At 43.0% G+C, this 6944-nt stretch overlaps 1 long non-coding RNA gene across 1 annotated transcript; it reads left to right on the forward strand.

The window, feature by feature from the left end:
- Positions 1-2363: 2363 nt before the first annotated feature.
- On the forward strand, positions 2364-5734 carry LOC139802625 (uncharacterized). The gene is made up of 2 exons (XR_011728722.1): positions 2364-4220; positions 4435-5734. It is a non-coding gene; the product is annotated as an uncharacterized lncRNA (long non-coding RNA).
- The last annotated feature ends 1210 nt before the right edge of the window (positions 5735-6944 follow it).

Raw genomic sequence — 6944 nt, forward strand, 5'->3', positions numbered from 1 at the left:
GATGTATTTATGCATTATGAATATATTTACTGGCTGTGTGTGTGCTCTGTAAAACACAGGCAGCACTTGTAGGTGATGTATAAGCACTTTCTCAAACCCACACAAATCCAGATGCCAAACTCCCACAGAGTTCATCACTGGGAGAGGTTTGAAGGATCTGCTCCTTAATATTTCATGAGGAAGAGGCTATTTCCTTCCTCAGCTTTTATCTCTGCTTTGGCATAGTCATTAAGTTTGTTGTTTCCTTGCAAGATTATATAATTTATGACCTCATTTTTTGACTTTTGTGTAACTGAGCTAAAATCCTCCTGGCATATCTGGATTTCTTTGTAGGGCAAGGTTTCAGCATCAGACACCAGACTGAACATGACTGCTCAGCTGTGAGCTTCCCATCAGTCAGGAGTCATGAGCATTAAAGGAAAACAGCCCCCAAATATTCAGGTGGCATTACAGGATTATACCGTGGAGTTTTTGTTGGTTTTGTTGTGTTTTGTTTTGTTGTTTTTTTTCCTTTACAAACATGGTTTTGCAGCATTTCCAAAGCAGAGCTTGGCAGGAGTCCCCAGGTAATGCAGTAACCACCGAGCAGCTCCTATTATTGAAAATATTTTCCCAGAGCAGCTTCTGACTTTCAGACTGCTCTGGGACATATCTGTGCAGCTGGCATGGCAGGGGATGGGGAAAGCAGGGGAAGAATGACACGTGGAGCTTTAAAGTGACCCTCAACACCCTCACCTGCTGCAATAAAGCGTTTGCTCTGCAGCTCCAGCCTGGCTGGGGTGGGGTTTTTGCTGCATGAGGTGTTAGCAGGTGACTCCTCAATGAATCATGCTAAGGGTAAAGCTACATTTTTTTTTTTTTTTTTTTTTTTTTCCATGCCTTCTGGATGCCCAGGGTAATTCAGCAGTGTCATAAATAGTGTTGTGAGTTTCAGGTAGTTTGTCAATTTAGAGCATATTGTTTGGACCAGCCTTTCATTATATTTAATACAGCAGCTAATGCATTTTGAGAGCACTTTACTCTGGTGTTTAAGGGGAAAGTGGCTCGGGGTTGAGGATGAGGTTAGATGCTTGCTTTGGGCTGGAAGTCCAGTGGTGAGACTTTTTTCCTCTCTTTTTTTTCTACCTTATTCTGAGTGAGCTAGCAGGGATGCCAGGGGAGGGGTTCCGCATCCTCAGCCCCAGAGAGACAGGGACCATGTGCACCCTTTAACACAGCACCAGGATGAGGTGGGTACCTGCATGCAAGAAAAATAATCCTTATGTAAAAGGTGACTTTACATCTTGGAATAAGAAGTATTTGGAAAGTGTATCTAGAGGGCTTTAATGGAGCAGTTCCAGGAAAGCAGCGGTGACCGAAGTGTTTTCAGTATCACATAATTCAAGAGTAAAATCATCATTCCAATTTCCATTTCAGCCATTTCTGGCCTGGGGAAACCTATGCTAATATTTATTATCATATGATTGACCTATGATTTCCTCTTCATTTACACTAGCAACTATGATGTTCATAGTAATACCCTTTAATTCATATAAGCAGATGTCAACAGTGCACGATGAAGTCACATCCTGCAGAGCTTTTTTTTTTATTTTAGTTGATATTTTTCCTGGAAAAAGAGCACTGTGAGATGCAGAATCTCACCTCCACGAGGCCTCCAGAGGCATATATAATCACAGAATGCATTTTCTATAGTATCACAAAATGAATCAGTTCCATCTGAGGCACAAACACTTCTACAAAGTCCGTGTATTTCACTTCCATCACTGCCTGACATCATCTTCCACAAGGCACAGGAAAATATTTACTTACCTCTTTGACATGAGTTGCCACAAAGCCTTTAGAACAAAAAAAAACTGAGGAAAGAAAATGGAATAACTTAATTAATTTCACCCCTTTTCTGGGACTAGGATTTCAAAGTTATTTATTTTCCCTCTTTGGGTTCTAATATTTCTTATATATTATAAAAGTCACTCTTAAGAGTAAACCTGGAGCTTTTGTTCAGGTTGGAAAAGTCATTCATAAAGCTTTAACAGATTGGAGAGAGGAAAATAAAGCAAAATAAACTTTATCTGTAAGTGCCACAGATGCTGGGGCTGGGTTTTGGGGATGAGCATCCAGGAGCCCGACTGATGCCTGGAGCAGGGTCCCAGCCATTGGTCTTTGCATTTTTTTCTTGCTCTTTCTTTCTTACCTGGCTGGTGCAAACAGCTGGCAGAAGGATTAGTAGTTCACTGTCTGTCCATGTCTTCTGGGCTGGACAGGAGCCAGGAGCTGCTCTGCCACCTCCATCCCACCCCACTGGTGTTCATCATCCCCTCCAGTGCCAAGGAGAGGGGCACAGTTTTCTTGCAGACACAAGTTTCCTTCTTTATTTCACTTTTGCAACAACAGCAACAAATATTATCCCCTGAAGAGGACAGAAAGCCCTCCCAGCATGTGCATTGTTGAAGCAGTGTGAGAAGCCTGCAGGAAATCCACCCTTGGCATTTGCATAAAACCCAGTGAAAGCACGGATGTGGGAAAACTGAAATGCTGGAAAGCAAGACATGACTTACTCCATCATCCCAGAAAGCTGAACCTGAATGATTGTACTTATTTATCTGCTCTCTATCTCTTTATGTATTTTGGCAAAAGACACACACAGTGAAGAATGTACATCTTGAACCAGAGAGATTGCTTTGCCTTGGGTTTTCAAAGGAGACAAGGATGGGAATGATTTGGGCAGACCTGTCCAAATAAATGCCAGTTTCTGATGCTTGTGTTGCCCCTGGATCAGGGGTGGGTGTTAAATCCCATCTCCAGCCTCAGGCAGCAACCTGAAACAAGGAGGAGCAAAGCCCAGGAGTTTATGGGAAACTTCTGCAGTGGGAGGTGCTTCCCAGTGGATCCTGAGGGAAGAATCCTTGTTGAGATGCCTTGTTGTGTCAGTCTCACAAAAACCCCACAGCCAGTGTGGGGATCTTCAACCCTTTTTCTACTCAAGATCCAGCTGCTGTTGAGGGATGCTGACTTGATACCTCCTGTTATGCTGCAGTTTTCCAGCTCTACTCCAATGCCAGGTGGGCAAAGGAATTCCTGTTGAGCCCAGCTGTGAGATTTCTTCAGTCTTCAAATAAGAACTTGATGGCAAAAGGCTCCTGCCAAGATGACCTTCCCCCAGCAGCTCCCCGGGTGCTTGGTTGATGGTTTCCTTCCAGTAGGAAGGAATTAAAAAATTTCCAGTATTATTTTTTTCCTTAAAGAAAAAAAAAAAGTCCATGATTTTTAAGGAGGCACCTCCAAGCAGAGCCCAAATGGGAATGTTTGTGCTCCATGCCATCCATCAACTCCAAGACCCGGCGGGAGCGGCTCCTCCGGTGGGCAGAAGGAGCTGTCAGAGATCCCTCCCGCAGAGGGAATTTCTGCACTGACAATTTTTGGCTCCTTTAGGTTACTTTGGAGCTGCACGGAATATGTAATGTTCTGCACTGGCAGAGGGGCTGTCAGGGAACTTCACTACAGATTGCAGGGATAGATCATCTCCCAGCATCGCTTTGGTTTTCGGCGGCTTGAAAATCTTTTTACTTGTTCCTGCAGCTCCCATAAAGCCAGAAGAGATCCCTATATTTGCTTCCCAGATGCCTTTTTCCTCCTCTGCTTACAACTATAAAAGCAGCTTTTTATGATTTCAAATTGAAATCTCGACTGAGGAAATAAAACCTGAGGTTAATCAAACCCCAGCACAGGAAGCAGCCCTCAGCCAGTACATTTTTTTTAAATTATTTTCTTTTTTTTGAGAGAGAGCTATTTTTAGATTTTATTTTTTTATTTTGTCACTCCATATGGGAAGCCAAACCCATATGGTTTGGGAGAATGGAAGGTTGTGCTTTTATCCAGAGCTCCCTGCTCAGCCACATCTTTAACCATGTGCTGAAATCCAATTGTTTGCCATGGGACCAGAGCATGGGAGCTCCTGGCAACTGGGGCCTCAGGCCCTGCCTGAGGTTCTGAGAGTATCACTCCCTCCTGAGATGATGTAAAACTATTCTATATTCATTAAACCAGTCTCCAGTTAACAAGGCTCTTTTTAATTACAACATTTCCCATTGATACACCTTTTTTTTTTTCCCCCCCCTTTCTTTTTCCTGTCTTCTCCATCATTTGGATGTCCCATTGAATGCCTTTGGTCCAGCCAGGATGTGGTGCTGAGCACCCACACCATCCCTCTCCTGCTCTTCCCAGTAAGTGCTGCAAATATCAAGATGAATTTGATGTTGGGAGTTATGTCTTGATCCTGCCCACAATCCCCTTGCATGCTCCAGGTCCTCTGATGAAGCAATAATCAGTTATCAAAAGTACTGTACTCCTCATAAACTGATAACTGATAAATGAATAAAATTAGAAACATATCCTTACTGCTAATCCCCCTGAATATCCTTTTTACTTATGTTTTAGGTTGCTCCATGAAACTTAAGCTAAGCATGATGGGCAGGAGCTCAGAAATTTGGGTGGTGAGGATCACACAGGTTCAGGGTGGCAAATCCCATCCAAGAACTTCTTTCTGGCTGAAGCAAAAGTCATTTTTCTGGGTTACTTTTGATTCAAGAGTTGTGTTTGGCCTCCATGTGGAAGCAGAGCTGAAGAAGGAGCAGGGCATTGGCAGTTAATGCTTTCACACTATTTTTTCCCCCTTAGGGAACAATTCTCCACTCTTTCTTAGGAGAAAGCTCACTGGGACTGGGACTGCACAGTGGAGAATTCAGCGTGGCAGAAGGATGGGAATTTCTGAGCTGTTTTGGATGCTGCTTCCACCAAGGGATTTCATACTAAAATCGTCGATCAAAACTGAGACCTCATATGGATTATTTTATTGGAAAGTCAAGAAAACAAACACTTATCTTTTTTTTTCCCTAGGAACATAAAACAGAGATCTCGTGTAAGAGGAGAGAATGTCAAAATAACCAAGCACATGAAAGGGCTAAAAGGGAAAGCCTGAGGTTAGAGCAGAGAGAAACTGTCAGAAGTTTTAAAAGAAATTTTATGAAGCAGTATTTATATTCAAAATATATGACCCTTTTGATATCAAAACAACTGCTGACAAATTAGCTTTATAGTCAGGAAAAACCCCATTGCTTGTATCCCACTTAAAAAAAATCAATTCTACACCATTCTGAAATCCTCAAAGACCTTAAAAAAATACCTGGGTTTATGAGTGTGTGGGAATAAGATGCAAGTTGCAGAACTGTTATTTTGGAATATTTGAATAATACCCCTTTTAGACCATGCTTGGGTTGTGTGTCACTTGTGTGTCATTTGGGGTGTGAGGTCACTATGAGGGGGACTCAAGATTTCACTGTGGCTCCTGTGCATCATTTAACACATCACCTCCCTGGTAAAGCCAACCAAGACTTGCAGGTGACTTTGGCAGAGCCAGAATGTCACTTCTGGGAGCAGTTCATGGTGACCTGGAGGGATTTCAAGCCAGTGGTGTAGAGGTGAAAAGATTCCTTGTCACAGAACTGATCTCATCAGCAGCCTGGGCTTCCCAGATTTTCCCATGGATTTTCTACTGAGTTCCCATTCAGATTGTGACTATTTAGGTAATGTGTCGAGGCATTATTCTTATAAAAAAAAAAAAAAAAGAAAAAGGAAGAACTAATTTCTTTAAGAGATGGGTGATTTGTCGAGGACATTTGTGTAATTTTGCATTCCAAACCTGATTTATATTTCCAAATAAATTTGCATACGATCTCCAGCCCTCGATGTCATCGTTCTATTTTATCTTTAATTCAGATGCTCACAAAATGTAAATTATTTTTACAGCTAAAAACAAGCTCTACAAAGCTGCCAGGGAAGAATAATGAGCTACACGTTGCGCCGTGCAGCCATGATAAATCCAGCAGCACCATGGTTACAGGCAAAATGTGAGGCCAACTAGGGAATATCTGCACATATAGATTCCTCCAGCTACATTTAGCAAACTCATCTGAACTGGGGAAGCTCGTGACACCAGGTCAGCAAGAAAAAATATTTGCCTGAAAGACAGACAGGCCCCTAAAATGCAAAGGAACAGCTGGTTTATGTGGGGAAGGTTTATTATAGAATAAAAATGTTGGTGGGCCAGGTCTGCAAAAATAAAGGTATTAGCCTTCCCCTAATGTGGTTTGCAAATTCCTGGTGGATTTGCTCCTGGTTTATAAAATAGGGTTTGGTGGTGAGGGTGGCAGCAGTGAGGTGTTTGTGCTCCCTCTTCATCACTGGGGAAAAGGCTGCAGGGCCAATAGATTAAGAAGTGGGTTTAGAAATTAATTCCAGGATGAGGAGATAATTATTCCTAAGGAGGGTGTGAGGAGCCCCAGCTGACAGTAGTCAAAAGAAAGTAAATAAAAGGTGCTGGGAGAGGTTCTGCCTCTCTCCAGGTGAGGAGAGATGCAGTGCCTGGAGTTTCAAGAGGAGAAGCCTTGCATCCCATGACTTGCTGTGGCCAATGCAGGTAGGTCTCATCATTCCCTGGTTTTGTCTCATGCCTGACTGCATTTCCCAGCTATATTGGTGGTTTTGGGGTGTATTTTTGCTGCTGGAAATGTCTTAACCCACCCTGGTGTTTAAAGTTGCAAGAGAAGGAATTGAATCTGCTAGGCACAGTGGTCCTGGCTTGTTGCTGTTCCCTGCTTGCTGAATTATGCTGGTCTTGTTTTAATTAAACTCAGTATTTGAGTCATACAGCTCCAAGAGTAGCTTCCCAGGAGCTGTCTGAGTGCTCCAAGGCTTTTAGCTGGAGGAGGGGTACAGAAGGCCAGGCAGTGATGGAGGGGTTGTACTTGGTGTCTTTGGGATGACCCCCCCATGGCTGTGTTATCATCATGGGTGTGTTCAAGATGTGTAGATATGGTCCTCAGGGGTATGGTTTGGTGGTGGGTTTGGCAGTGTGCTAGGTTAACCTTAGGACTTGATAACCTTAAGGC

The sequence above is a fragment of the Heliangelus exortis genome, chromosome 14 (assembly GCF_036169615.1).
Source record: "Heliangelus exortis chromosome 14, bHelExo1.hap1, whole genome shotgun sequence".
Classification (NCBI taxonomy): Eukaryota; Metazoa; Chordata; class Aves; order Apodiformes; family Trochilidae; genus Heliangelus; species Heliangelus exortis.